Source organism: Choloepus didactylus, chromosome 15, assembly GCF_015220235.1.
Source record: "Choloepus didactylus isolate mChoDid1 chromosome 15, mChoDid1.pri, whole genome shotgun sequence".
Classification (NCBI taxonomy): Eukaryota; Metazoa; Chordata; class Mammalia; order Pilosa; family Megalonychidae; genus Choloepus; species Choloepus didactylus.
In genome coordinates, this window is record NC_051321.1 from 59115132 (window position 1) to 59130273 (window position 15142).

Consider the following 15142-nt stretch of genomic DNA (forward strand, 5'->3'; position numbering starts at 1 on the left):
GAGAGGCAGGTGCAAGCACACATCTTGCACACTTACAGAAACAACTCGGAATGCAGGCAATCGCTTCTCCTTACAATCTGTGTGGAGCAACTGTAGGTTACTCTGACCTCCTGGAACAAAATGAGGGGGAGGGAGGCATCCAAAAAGGAGGAGCTTGGGGGGGGGTGGGAGGGGCTGGGAGGTGAGGACTCTTCATGAAGTGCTATAGTAAACACTTCATATTTTAACTCTGTGAAGAAAGCATTTCCTAGCGGGCAAGCTCACAAAATGTGCACGCTTAGTGGTGGGGTTGTCCCAGGCTTGTCTGCTGCTCCCTCAGAGTCCCCCATTTCCTGGCTCTTATAAAGGGGCCATAAAAATGTGCTCCTGACTGATGGCTGACATACGAGGTGACAAGCCAGGAAATGGTTTCCTTTGGCTGCATGTGCACCTCCTAATTTACAGCTCCTCTGGAATTAGCAAGGGTGGATAACTCAACTGCTGTTGTGTAATTATGACTCCAAACGGCTTCTTCATGGAGGGAGAGGATACTTGGTTTGGAAAAGAAAATCACGGTGAAGTCAATACAAAAAAAAAAACTGCCTCTTTTTAATTATGGTTATTTTTGAATAATTGCAACTACTGTTTAAATCCACTGGATTTTCTAACCAGATCTGTGTGTTGCACATATAACTTGTGCCATGTTCTACTGATGGTGAACACTTTAGGGAAGAGAGCTTTATCTCCTGCCAAGCGCACTATCTTGTTGGATCCTGTCACCACCAGTAGCTGGGAAAACGGAGGCTCAGTGAAGGTAAGTGACTTCTCCAAAGCCACACACGAGTTTGCTCCTACATCCCCAGTTTCCTAATTCCTTTTTGAGAGCTTTTTAAGTGAGATGATGTCGACAGAGCAACCAGTCCAGTGCCTGGCACTAGCAGCACCCTGGTAATAATTCATTTCCCTCACCTCTTGCTTTCCTCTTTTCCACTTTGCTACTAAAGGGAACTCTTGGTCTGAAGGATGACAGTGCAACTGCTTCCCTGGCCCTAGCTGCCTATTTTTGCCCACCTTGCCCACTTTTATTTTTCTGTGAGTACCAATTGGAAAGTCTCTAAACATTTGTTCTTCATCAGATGCCTCGGAATCAGCCAGGATTGTGGGGGGCTCAAATCAACAAGGTTGGCTGTAGAAGACCCCCTTAGTCTTCTGATCTGGCTCGTCCCTGACTCTGTGACCCAAGGCCTGTCACTATGTCTCTTTTCCACACATCACCATCAATCCCACCAGGGTTTGTGAGTGCTCACCTTTGAAATGAGCAACTGGGAGACAGACCAAACAGGATGGAGCCGTGTGTGTCCTCAGGAACAGAGGCAGGTAGGGAAGTGCATGTGCAGGCCCCAGCCTGCAAATTCTGCTGAGGAATATGGGGCAAGAATGAAATCCATGAATTCTCAGACAACAAGGTCAGGGAGATAAATTCTTTGGATGATAATAAGGGGGTGGTGGTGGAATTTATTAGTATGATTATAGTGATAAACTTGTACTGTTCTCAGTTTAGATTGGAAAGTCAACAACCACACACCTTTTGGTGTACTTGCTATGTGATTATAATTTAAAATTATTTCCAGGTTTGGGAACACATTCTGATCTCAAATTATGTACACATTTGGAGGGGCGAGGGGAAAGACACAGTGTTCACCAATGCAGATAATAATGAGATTCTTCTCTTAAGTAAATGTCTCCTAAATGTCCACTTGTTGAATAATCAGGCGAGGGTTGCCTGGAGCTACAAAGGACTCAGAAAGAAATATATTTACAGTCATTTCTTATAGTAGAGGAAGAACACAAATATTTATAGGCAACTCAGTGCAAATAAGAGGAAAAAATGAAAAAAAATGTGATCAGCGTCCAAGTACAGGAGAGGAGACTGCAGTACAGTCAAAGAATTTTGGCACCAATAGTTGGAACAAAGAGGCTTTGTCTTCTGGTAACCAGAACACTCTATTATCCAGATTGGGTATTATTGGGTATTGGGTATTATTCCTGAGTTCTGGCTATTTGCAGACTCTGATCTCTAAGTCTCCTTTTAGCCAGCATTTTCCACAACTACGATTACCTCCAATACATGAGCTCATTTCTCTGCACTTACTCCCAAATGGTCGACATCGATTTGCAACGTTAATGAAGTAAATACCCAACTATCCTTGTTCATGAGCTACTTGCCTCGGTATTGATTGTGGCCTTAATAGACAGTTACTTGAATGGGCCGGGCTACACTGAGATTTTATTAATTTTCCATGGCGATGCTCATTACTGAACTTCATTGCAATTGTGTAACAATGTAAACTCCCCACTGTGGCTAACTGAAGTGGAAAATTCCACCGGCCATTTCCCAAACCTATTTATCCTGGAAAATAAAGAATTTGGTATTGTTAAATTTAATATCAGGATTCTAGACTCTGATTCCTGTGGGAAGAGAATCGTGACTTTGGCTGAAAATAAACAGCATTTGCTAAATTATTTTTCCTTCACTGTTATTTCAGAGGAGGACACCACTCTTATTTGGTATCAAAAAATATGATTTTCCCCCTCCCTGCTTAGAGAAACACTGAATTCTTCCACCTCCCCTCACCTTCTTTTAAAAAATCAGCAGTGAGGAAGGGGCACTGTGAAGAAGAGGAGATTATGTGGTTTCAGAAATTTGCATTTCCTTCAGCTGAGCCCTGTAAATAGATCCCCCCTGCCCCACCAAACAAACAAACAAAAATGTCTGATTTCAAACCAGACATTCAAACTGGCACACATAATAAGCAAACCACGTAGGAAATGTCAGGACACTGTTGGAAATGAAAGTCAGAACCTCATTACGGAAGGGCTGTGTCTTGGTTTCCTAGGGCTGCTCCAACAAAGCACCACAAACCAGGTAGCTTGAAACACCAGAAACACATTGCCTCACAGTTCTGGAGGCTCAAAGTCAGAACTCAGGGTGTGGGCCCTGCTCTCCCTGAACCCTGCAGGGGAGACCTCCTGGCTCTGGCGGGGTTGCCAGCAATCCGCGGTATTCCCGGCTGGCAGGGCTTCAATCCCGGCTGCTATCTTCGCATGGCCTGTTCCCCTATGTCCCTGTTGTTGCCTCTCCCCTTCCTTAAAGACGCCAGTCATGCTGCATTTGGGCCCACCTTAAACCAGCTTGGCCTCATTTTAACTGAACTTCAAAGACCTGATTTCCAAACAAGGTCACATTCATGGCAGGGGTGGTTAGGACTTGAACAAGCCTCTTGGGGACAAACTTCAAACCACAGTGAGATGTCAGGGAAAGGACTTGCTCACCAGTACAGCTCCCAGAGGTGCATTTGGATACCACATCCCTCTCCCATCTAGGCCTCAGAAATCAGAAGCTATTCTGGCCCTCACCTCTTAGAGTCTCAGTCCCTTCATCCCCCGACTGGGGCCTTGACTGCCTGTGCCATGTTGGGATTATAACTGTGCATGTTAGGCTAAACTATACTCATATCTGGAAAGTGGGAAAATGTAACTGTAGGGACAATTCCTTCTGGCCTGGGGTTAAGGCCACCCAAGTTTGGGGCACAGAATGGGAGAAGGTGATTTGAAAATGTGACTCATGATATCTGAATGAGCCAGAGCAATGGCAGTACTGTGACATCAAACTCATTAGAGTTGGATTTCACTTTGTTATGAACTACTGAAATAGAACCACTTGCATCTTCTAGAAAACAACAGGTGCAGCAGAAAGTGAGGAAATTCAAAGGCTTATCCGTGAAGGAACTCAAGTCTTGGTCTTGCTGCTCTAGAACTCTAACCAGTGAATATCAACAAAAATTTCAGGGAAAACATTAATTGGCATCCAAACAATTCAGCTTTCAATTAATCAGTTTGGTACCATTTTTGTTTGTTTTGTTTTGTTCACTGTTACACACCCATGGAAAGCCAATGGTAAGCAAACCAGCTCCTATTAAAAATGTAGAAAGAAAAAAATTGTAATCACTGTCAAGTAATCATTGATTTTGAACACTATCCTCTGCTCTTTGTATGGGAGGCAATGTGGAGTGGTAGAAAATGCCCTACCCTGGAGTTCCGGTTTGCTAATGCTGCCATTACACAAAATACCAGAAATGGATTGGTTTTTATAAAGGGGGTTTATTTGGTTACAAAGTTACAGTCTTAAGGACATAAAAGTGTCCAAGCTAAGGCGTCAACAGTAGGGTACCTTCACTGAAGGATGGCCATTAGTGTCCAGAAAACCTCTGTTAGCCCAGAAGGCATGTGTTTGGTATCTGCTTGCTCCCAGGTTGCATTTCAAAATGGCCTGCTCCAAAATGTTGCTCTTGGGGGGTTTTGTCCTCTCTTAGCTGCAGCTCCTCTTCAAAATGTCACTCACAGCTGCACTGAGTTCCTTTTGTTTGTCAGCTCATTTATATGGATCCAGTGATTCAATTCAGACCCACCCGGAATAGATGGGGTAATATCTCCATGGAAATTAATCTAAGTCTTGTCCACAGTTGATTGAGTCACATCTCCATGAAAACACTCAATCAATAGGTTCCAACCTAATCAACATTAATACCTCTGTCCCCACAAGATTGCATCAAAGATAATGGCATTTTGGGGGACAAAACATGTCCAAACTGGCACACCTGGGAATTTAAAAAGTTGGGTTCTAATAATGGTTTAAGGTCTCTAGACCTCATTGTCCACATCTGTAAAATGAGGAGTTTGATCCACTCTCTGAGGGCTTTTCTGTGTTCTAAAATGCCATGATTTGGGACCTGGGACAGTTAGTTTCAGGAAGGCAGAATATTAGAAAAAGTATGACACTGGGAGGCCAAATACTGCTTTGAGTGTTCATTCTCCTAGAAGCTGTGAGACCTTGGAGAAGTCATTTCACCTTGCGGGGCCTCGCTTTCCTCCTCTGTACCATGAGGAGCTACTGAACCAGATAACCTCTTCAGTCCCCTCCACCTCTCAGCTTCTTCAATTCAACATGGCGAGTCATGGCTCCAGGGGTGAAAAGAAAATCCGTGGCCATCAAAGGAAGATACACTAATGTTTTTTTTTTTTTTAACTTACTATGGCAGGGGTGGGGATAGAGACTTTTTAAAGCAGAGGTTACCTTAGTGGCCATATTCAGCCCACAAACACTTTTTCTTGGGCTTACACAGTTTGTTTTTAATTAGTCAACAGTGTTTAAATATAAGGCAATAACACTTCAAGTGTGAATTTCTAATTCTCTTAAATAACTGGAGATCTAGCAACCTGAGGCCTGTATTTCTGCAAGGAAATTATCAGCCTGAACTGAATCTGAATTGTCAAACTGGGTTACTTGTAAACCTAGGGGTACACAAAGGCTTGCCAAGGACTATCAATTTCCAGATGCTCAACTTCCATATGTTCTCTTTCCCAAAGCTGATGTGTTTGGCAACCTACTTGCTTTCTGAGCCCTCACATTGGTCCTCCTTTCTCAGCTACCCTTTACAATCATCCTTTTCCCACATTACAAAATGTGGTAGATACAGAGATGTGACACCCAGATGCCCCTTTGACAAAGGACTTGCAGCTCATGTGTCGGGAGAGATGCCAGCAGGCAGCCTCCCGCACTTGGCTTCTTCAGGGTCCGCCCCGTCTGCAGAAAGCTGCCCTGCCTGAGGTCACACTCTGCCCGGGATAGCCCATACCTGGCGACTGAGCGTGTGGGGTTCAAAAACCTACCTTTGTAGCCTGCCACCAAGACCACTCTAATGGGCAATCCTACTCCAGGATTCCCTGCTGTGTTGGCCAAGGCATCACTAATTTCTTCTCTGCTCAGGCCTGCTTCCTGCCTCTTTCTTTCACAGGAAGGATCCCTAATAAACATTTTGCATCCCACTGTCTGGCTCAGCATCTGCTTCCAGAGAACCCAACCTGACATGCAAAAGAAATGCACACCTTTTACCCATCTCAAATCTTACTACGGTGTATTGCCCCAGGGTGTTACAACTTTCTGGACGACAATGAGACAATTCAAAATATGTATGTTGATGTTGTTATAACAAAACTGTTCCTATTTCCATTTACTCGTACTTACACACCGCATTTCTCAGCTTTTTATATCTATAAAAACTCAAAATAGGAATGAATTTGGTGTTGAACCCTATTTCATTATAGCATTAAGTAATATTCATCCATGCATACATGAACTAATTGGAAAAAATAAAGCTCCATCCATCTCAAACAGACATGCATTTTTAATGAAATTTTAATTTTATATTCAATAATTATTCATCAAAATTGATTAAGTATATTTAGGTCATTTTGGTCAATTTTCCAGAAGAAAAAAAAAATTAAAATATAGCCTTACAGGAAATAAAATAAAATTTGTATCTTTAATGTTGCAGAGAAGTCTGATAGCATGAAAAATAAGATGCTATAAAACAAACATATTTTATTAAAATAAAATTTTGTGGGAGAAGAGGAATTCAAATATAGGTTCAAGGATAAACAGAAAGTAAAATTTCTGTGTGTTAAATAAGAGCATGTTTGTGTTCTCTTTTTGGTTGATGATGGTATCAAATTGGTATGTCTTAAATTTTGTTGGAGTGATGTAAAATTTTTATTTTAATCTGTCACAGTTATGATTCATGACTAATTATCTTTTTTGGCAATTATTAAAACTATGATTAACACATTTAGATGTTAAGCTAAAATTGTGCTTAGGGGGACATGGTTTTTCAACATTCTTTTAGGAGGTTCATGAGCAAAAAAGTTTGAAGACCACTGATTTGTAATGCCTGCTGCGCCCTGTAGATGGTTCAGTCTACAACTCTGGCTTTGGCTCGTGTCCAGCCAGGACTAAACAACTGAAGACCTCTACCCCAACGCTTGTGTTAATCCCCAAATGCATCATCTTCCCCAGATCTCTGAGGTGCCATCATACCTGGCAGGAAGGGGCTGAAACACAGAGGTAGGGCAGCTTTTTCTAATTCCACAGAAGCTCTAGAAAGGCCAGGGCCACAGGAGGCTGCTGTGAGGGGCAAGAGAGAGATGGACTTGGGAGTCCCCCAGAGGAATTTAAAGCAGCTGCTCTGTATCTGCACCTCCCCCAGCTCTCACTCTTTCTCCTCTGTGTGATTCTAGGCCCCAACAGGAGTCAACGAGAATGAGATGAGATGTCTGAGGAGAACGCATTAACTTTGGACCATTGTGATTCCTTAAAATAATAATAATTATAACTATAATAATGACTGCCTTTTATTGAGTACTTACTTTGTGCCAGGTGAAAATGAATTATCTCGAGAGTTGGCATCAGAATTCCTCCTAGTAAGAGAACAGTCTTTGGGGAGCCAGTTGCTCAATCCTCTTGGGGACTGGTTCTAAAAGTCATCCAGAGATAGAGTGAGGAAAACAAGAACATTCAGGGGGAAATTACTACAAATAACAACAACTAATACTGTTATATGTGCTCAGTATGTGCCAGGCACACACATTTATGTATATTAACTTACTAAATCCTCATAATCACACTATTATTATCCCCATTTTGAATACAGGGAAACTGAGGTACAGAGAGATTAAGCAATTTGTCTCAGTGCTAGTAAGTGGCAAAGGTCCCATGGTTTCAGAATCTATGCTCTAATCTACCATGCTGTATCTTAACCACTATGCTAAGCTGTCAGGACATTCTATAAAATGATAGTAATGAAACCAGTGTGGTGCTATTTCATCATAGATTAAGGAAACAGAATAGAGACCAGAAACAGACCCATATATATAGGAAATTAGCACATGATAATGTAGGCATTTCAGATGACTGTTAAAAAATAAAGAGAAATTTCTACTTCACACTTAAACCAAAAATAAATTCCAGATGGATTAAAGATGTAAATGTATCAAAAATTTTAAGTACTAGGAGAAAATATTGGAATATTTTTATAATTTTAGAATTAGAAAGGCATTGCCTTCCATGCCTATGAAACCCAGACTCTGTTTCAAAAGACATGTACCTTTAGCTACACAAATATTAAAAATTTCTAAATGGAAAAATTCCACTATAATCCAAGTTCAAAGACAAACAGGGCTCTGGAAAAAATTGCAAATATGTGATTGACAAAGAGACAGAATACACAATATATGAAAAGCTATAAATCAACAACAACATAAAAACAAACTACACATTAAGATAAGGAAAGAAAGATGCAAACATGCAATTCACAGGAAAAAAATGCACATGGCCAATAAACATTTAGACACACAATCATAGCAAAAGCCAAAAATGTGCAAATTAAAAATAATGGGATTTTCTTTTAGAAGATATAATTAGCAAATATTTAAATGTTTGAAAATATGCAGGTGGGCAAATGCACTCCAAGAAACTGTTGGCATATCGGTGGCAGAGGAGATGGCAAGCCTTTTTAGAGGGAAATTTGGCAGTAGATTTTTCAATGAAAAATGCATATTCCCTTTGTCCTGGTAATGTTAGGAGGAATTTACCATGTCTCTTGATATTCAAGAATCTAGAATTAGTCTGCAAATCACTCCTGGGTCAAGTTTCTGCATCTCAGCCTGGCTTGCAAGGTCCTCTAGAATCTGGCTCCATCACCCACCCAGTGCTGCTCCCCAAGACTAATGCATGATCCCGAGCCTGCCAGGTGCCTCGCAGCCCCTCCCCACGCCTTTGTTCATGCTGTTTCATCCTCCACAGGACCCTCCTTTCTTGCTTCCACCTCTCCCCACCTGCTTCAAGGCCCAGTCCAACTTCCATCTCTTCTTTGAGGCCATTGCCCATCACTAGAACCAGCTCTCTGAACTCAGCCCAAGTCCTCAGCACAGCCCTGACAGCAAGTAAGGGCTCCCAATAAATGCTAACTTTTGCTATTGTAATATCATTAACCCTTCAAAATCTACTCTCTGGGGTTGCTCCCCAATTCTTTTGGGTGTGTTTTCTTTACAATTAGATTGAAAGCTTCTTGAAGATGAGAAATAGTTTGGGTTTCCCATGTAAAGGTTATTATAGTGTTCCGGGGTTTTAACATCAGACAGACCTGGTATGGCCCTTGCTCTGCCATTGTCTACCCGGGTTTCAAGTCACTTCATCTGTACATACCTGTCCACAACAAGCACCAGCTCAACTGTCACTATAATGAACATGGCTGTTTTACCACTCTCTGCACCACGCTTGCCCTGTCCCATCAGTGCCAAGATAGAATTAAACCCATGGAAGATGTTCCGTAAATTTTTCTCACAGGTTGATTAGAGGTCCAAATTGTAATGCGGCTCTAGGAAATACACCAAAGTGATACTTTGTATGTATGTGTATACGCGTGTATACGTTTTCATATTTTAATTAATTAATTAATTATACTAAGAAGGACTCCCTTGAGTTTGCTTTTAAGTAAATATTCTCAGCTTAGAACTAGCCAAAGAATCAATCTTGACCCAGTTGCTAGGTAACCCTGTCTTTGGAGCAGAAGTTAAGAATCAATTTCCCCATGCTTTAGAGAACATGTATTTAAGTAAATGACTTCCTCAGAAACATTCATTCATTCCAAAAGCATTTAAATAATATGGGAAACAAGAGGATTTTATGTGGAAGCTTTATCTTGACAGTGAAGTAGACACGCACTTAAGAAAAACATATTTACGCAGAAAATCTACATCTTGTTTAAGAGAAAAAATAGACTTTAATGTAGTAATAGGACTATTTATGTAATGAATGCCCATGGGCTGTTGCATAAATAATGATTCCTGAAATGGGTGAATTTTTTATGTGAAAACCGCCTTTGTGAACTTTCATAAGAATTTGGTTTTGTGATTACATCAAAGGCTGCATTTCTATTAGCACATGAAGCATTGTAAAGACATGAAGACATTTTATAATGGAAGCATCATAACTAGAAGCACATTTTCTCAAAAGATGTGTTTTGAAAATGCTGTGCGTCTTAATGGCCTCAATGTCTTGCAAAGAATTCTCTTGATCAGCAACTGGCCTCACAAGCATTCTCGGACATCAGCAAGCCCTGTTCCAGGGAGGGATGCCAGCCAGCCTGTGAAATGTTTCTGCAAGAACTTTTGGCTGCCTCAACCGCCTAAAGCAAATGTTTGTTTGCTGCAGAACACGAATCAAATGCTTTTGTGTGAAAACACTTGCTAGAGAAACAAATGTTTGTTTTGGTAATCGACATTTGGACTGTTGGAACATTACCACTTAAGATATTGGTTTGAGAAATATACATTTAATTTGGAAAGCATGAGTTAGGATCAAGCATATGATACAAATCTAAATTTTAAGGAAGTAAAGTTGAAATTGGACCCCAATTTTTTTTTCTTCCCCTTGTCAGATCTGACTAGGAAAATGGTGCCTTGTCTTACATGTTGTCATATAATGTTACTGAGCAACGGCAATTAAAAAAAAAGTGCTTCACTTCCTCCTAGAAGTGTATGACTTATAAATTATCAAAGATAGCAGCAAGAGTATATTTATCTAGTATTAATATTTAAATGCCATTTTCCTATTGAATGTACCACATGCTCCATATAAATCTTTTAGATTAGACTTAGTACAAATTGATGTTTTCTAAATGGAAGATTTCTCCTTACAGTTCACTTTTGATTATCCATGCTAACTGGCAGGAGAAAAGATACAGATACTCCAAAACAGCAAGTGATACAGAAATAATCTTTGGTTTTGGAGAGCATTAAGTTCTTAGTAGCAGAAAGAAACTACATCGCAAGAGTGAGAAACCTTTAGAAGGAAGCTTTGGTGACAAGAAGTTTATTTAGATATTAAATATATTTGGTCATAGATAATCTATAAATAGAAAAGTCATTGTATTGCACTAAGGCAAAGCTGAAGGCTAGAGCAAAAAAAATTTTAATTAAAAAAATCTTTTTTTGTATATTTTAAACATAATTTCACTTTTTATTACATTCAGGAATGTATGTATATGTATTTGATTTTTTAGCATTATGTTTGAGTTTTTTCTCTTTTGTGAAAATAAACTACAGGGATCCAGGTTCACCTAAAAATTTACGAGCTAAAACACTGTAATGAAATCACTATGTCCTTAATAATAAAGTAAAATTATAGGCCAAATTGTTTGCTCCTGTACTTAGCCCTATTTAAGCCTTAACTGAAAAAAAAAAATTTTGAAATAGAAAAGGAAGCCAGTAACAGTTTGGAATAGCCAAATGGAAGTATTATTCATTAGAATGATGAGAAACATGACTTGATATCCTGAATCCACCCATTACTAACTATTTCCATTTGTAAATTTCATCGGACTGTTGAGAAAGATAAGTGATATAATGCATGTATATTTGAAGTACTTTGAGCTCCCCAGAACTTAATAATTCAAAGTATTACAATAAATTCCCATTTATTCTGAATCCAAACTACCAGAAAGCTGAAATAATGAGAATTTTTTGTGCAATTTAGAAAATGGTAATGTCCCTGGAGCATTACAAGATTCTAAATTCCTTTGAATAGTCACAGAAAGATTCAGTTTTGTTCAGCATAATTTTGTAGTAAGAAATGTTTTATAGAGTTCTAATTCTTCGAAGATAGTAATTAATCCCGGATAGCCTATGGTATTTCTTCTTCTGAAATTCAATATAGAAATGGTATCTTTGCATTTTCAGGAAACTTTGGCTTTGCATTTCTAGACCCTAAAATATATAGCACATCATAAACTTTACAAAGTTTGATAAGGTATCATATGGGTCCTACTTTATTAGCCATGAATGATTTATGTGGTTGCAAGTAAGAAACCCACTCAAGCTGAGATAGGAAAAAGTAACATTTACTACTATGATACCCGGTTCTTTCATTGAACCCAAGCCTAGCCTCAGGCAAAAACTGGAAACAAGGACTGGAGGTCTGTAGGAAACCCTGGAAATACATGTTTTCCTCTCTGCCTCTCATCTCTACCCATCTTTGTATACCTGCTTCATTCTCTTCTCAGTCTGCAAACCAGCTTCTGCCCTCATTCATTCCCATGAGGCAAGCTGGGACCTTCATGTTAACTGACATTATGTATCACAGGGACAGGCATTGGAGAGACACCAAACACTTTTTTGGTTCCAGTTGAATTATCAAGAGAAGAATAAGATAGCCCTAAGAAATAAACAAGTCCATAATTATAGTCAGAGATTTCAATATCCCTCTCTCAACAACTGACTGAACAGGTACCAACTGGACTTAATTGACATTTATAGAACATTACACCCAACAGCAGCAGAATAGTCATTATTTGCAAGTACACATGGGACATTTGCCAAGAGAGACCACATTCTGGGCCATATAAAGTGTGCTCTCTGTCACAGCGGTATTAAATTAGAAATCAAAATCTCCAGAAAATCTCCATTTATTTAGAAATTAACTAAAACCTCCAAATAATGGCTGGATCATAGCAAAAACTAAAAGGGAAATTAGCAAGTTTCTTGAACTGAGTGAAAATGAAATCACAACATATCAAAATTTGTGGGATGCTGCTAAAGCTGTACTTGGAGGGAAATTTATAGACTAAATGCCTATGGTAGAAAAGAAGAGAGGTTTCAAATCAACAACCTCAGTTTTCCACCTTAAGAAACTAAAAAATGAAGAGCAAATGAAATTCAAAGTAAACAGTAGAAGGAAAATACTAGAGATCAAGTAGAAATGAATGAACTTGGAAACAGAGAAGCAATAAAGAATATCAATAAAATAAAAGCTGGTTGTCTGAGAAGTTCAATAAAGCTAATAAAACTCTAGCCAGAATGACCAAGAAAAATAAGAGAAGAAACAAATTAATAGTATCGATGAGAGAGATGACATCACTATGCAGTCTACAAATATTAAAAAGATAATAAAGTCCTGATAAAAACTCTTAGAAAATGGCAAATGGAAGGGAATGACTTCAACCTAATAAAGAGCATCTATGAAAAACTAATGGATAACATCACTCTTAATGACGGACTGGAAGCGCCTTCCTTCTAAGATCAGAAACAAGACAAAGATGTCCACTCTCACTCTTCTATTTGACATTGTAGTGGAGATTCTAGCCAGTGCAATCAAGTAAGAAAAAGAAATAAAGGATATCCAGGTTGAGAAGGAAAAAGTAAAACTGTCTCTATTCAGACATGACATGATCATTTACGCTGAAATCCAAATAATTCTATAAAAAAGCTACTAGAACTGATAAGTGAGTTTAGCAAGGTTGCAAGATATAAAATAAATATCCAAAATCCAATTTTATTTCTATGTATTAACAACCAACCAGCAGATATTGAATTTAAATACAATTTACAATAACAAAAAAATGAATTTCTTAGGGATTAATCTGACAAAAGACATGCAAGATCTATATGCTGAAAACTACAAAACTTTGCTTAAGAGAAACCAAGGAAGACCTAAAAAAATGGAGAAATACATTGTGTTCATTGGCTCAGAAGACTGATAAGATGTCCATTCCTCCAAATTAATCAATCGATTAAATGTAACCCCAATCAAAATGCTAGCAGGGATTTTTGTAGAAACTGACAAACTGATTCTAAAATTCATATGGAAATGCAAAGAAAAATCTGTAATAGCTCAAACAAATTTTGACTGTCCATAACAGGTGTTGGTGAAGATGTGGAAGAATTAGAACTCTCCTACACTGCTGGTAGAAATGTAAAATATTACAACCATTTTGGAAAATGGTGGAGTACTACTAAGCAATAAAAAGGAATGAACAGTTGATATTTGTAACAACATTGATGAATCTCAAAGCAATTATACTGAGTCAAAGAAGCCAGCCCCCCTTCCCCCACCAAAAAGAGTATATACTGTATGATTCCTTCAGTATAGAATTCTAGAAAATTCAAATTATAGTGACAGAAAGCAGATTAGTGCTTGCCTGGGGATGAGAAGAAAGGAGTGAGAATGAGGGGTTACCAAGGGGTACAGGAACACATTTGGGGGTGAGCTATATAGAAATATTTAAGATTTGAAGGAGGTGAGAGAGCAAGCCCACCTGTACATCTGCAGCAAGAGTATTTCAGGTGAACCAGCAAGTGCAGGCAGCTGGTCCATGGCCACTAATTTCTCTTCTTGAAGACAGTTTCCATTTCCTATTCTTTCGTGGCATGAATCCTATCTATTGCTGCTTAACACAAAAATCCCAATATTTAGTGTCTTCAAAAAACCACCATTTTATTCCCTAACAATTCTTTGAGTCAGGAATTCAGATGGCCTGGCTTGGCAGTTCTTCTGTTCCAAATGGTATCAGCTGGATTGTTCATTCGATTCCATTCAGCTGGTGGTTGTGACAGGCTGCAAGTTTCAAGAAGGCTTTATTCACATGCCTGGAACCTTAGTACCTCACCATATGGCCTCTTTCTTGGGCTTCCTCACAGCATGGTGGTGTCAGGGTAGTCATTCTCCTTATAAGAATGCTGGCTTCCAAGAGGAAGCATTCGAAGCATCAAAGGCATAAGCTGTAGATCCCTTAAGGCACAGCCTCGAAATACACACATTGCCATTTCTGTCCAGATTCAAGTGGAGGGAAACAGACTCCTCCTCTTGGAAGGAGTGGCAATGTTCACCCCAGAAAAGTGTATATGGGAAGGGAGCTAACGTTGTAGCATCTTTGGAATCAATTTACCACAGAGAGACAGATAATAAATAAGACAAATAAGCAAGATTAATGCTAAAGCAAAAAGTGATATGTTCAAAGGAGAAAACTAAAGCAGGGACAGGTAGAGGAAGTATGAGGTTGAGGGTGGAGTTACAATTTCAAGTAGGGCTATATAGAAATATTTAAGATTTGAAGGAGGTGAAAGAGCAAGCCCACCTGTACGTCTGTGGCAAGAGCATTTCAGGTGGAGGAACCAGCAAGTGCAAAGGCCCTGAGGCAATATCACGCCTCTCATGTTCAAGGTAGCTCAAAGTCCAGCATGTCTGGGGCACAGATAAAGACGTGATCTCAAGATAATAGGAAATTAATCAGAGAGGCAAGAGAGGAAATGTATCACATAGGGTCTTGTGTGCCATTGTAAGGACTTTGGCTTTTGCTCTGAATTAAATGGGAAGACTTTGGATGGTATTTGAGCATGGAAGGGGCCCAACCTGACATGTTTTCACCAGATCCCTCTGCCTGCTGTCTTGAGGATAGACCATATGAAGCTAAGCAGAAGTAGGGAGACCACT

General features: G+C 39.4%; 1 protein-coding gene across 1 annotated transcript in view; it reads right to left on the bottom strand.

Annotated features, from left to right (window-relative positions):
• Positions 1–4638: 4638 nt before the first annotated feature.
• The window catches only part of RTKN2 (rhotekin 2), a 113940-nt gene continuing 103436 nt past the window's right edge, over positions 4639–15142 (bottom strand). Inside the window, exons 17-18 of the transcript XR_005211807.1 lie at positions 7243–7349; positions 4639–4769 (exon numbers count right to left, since the gene is read on the bottom strand). The gene's annotated coding sequence lies outside the window, so the exon portion shown is untranslated. The remainder of the gene's footprint in view (positions 4770–7242; positions 7350–15142) is intronic.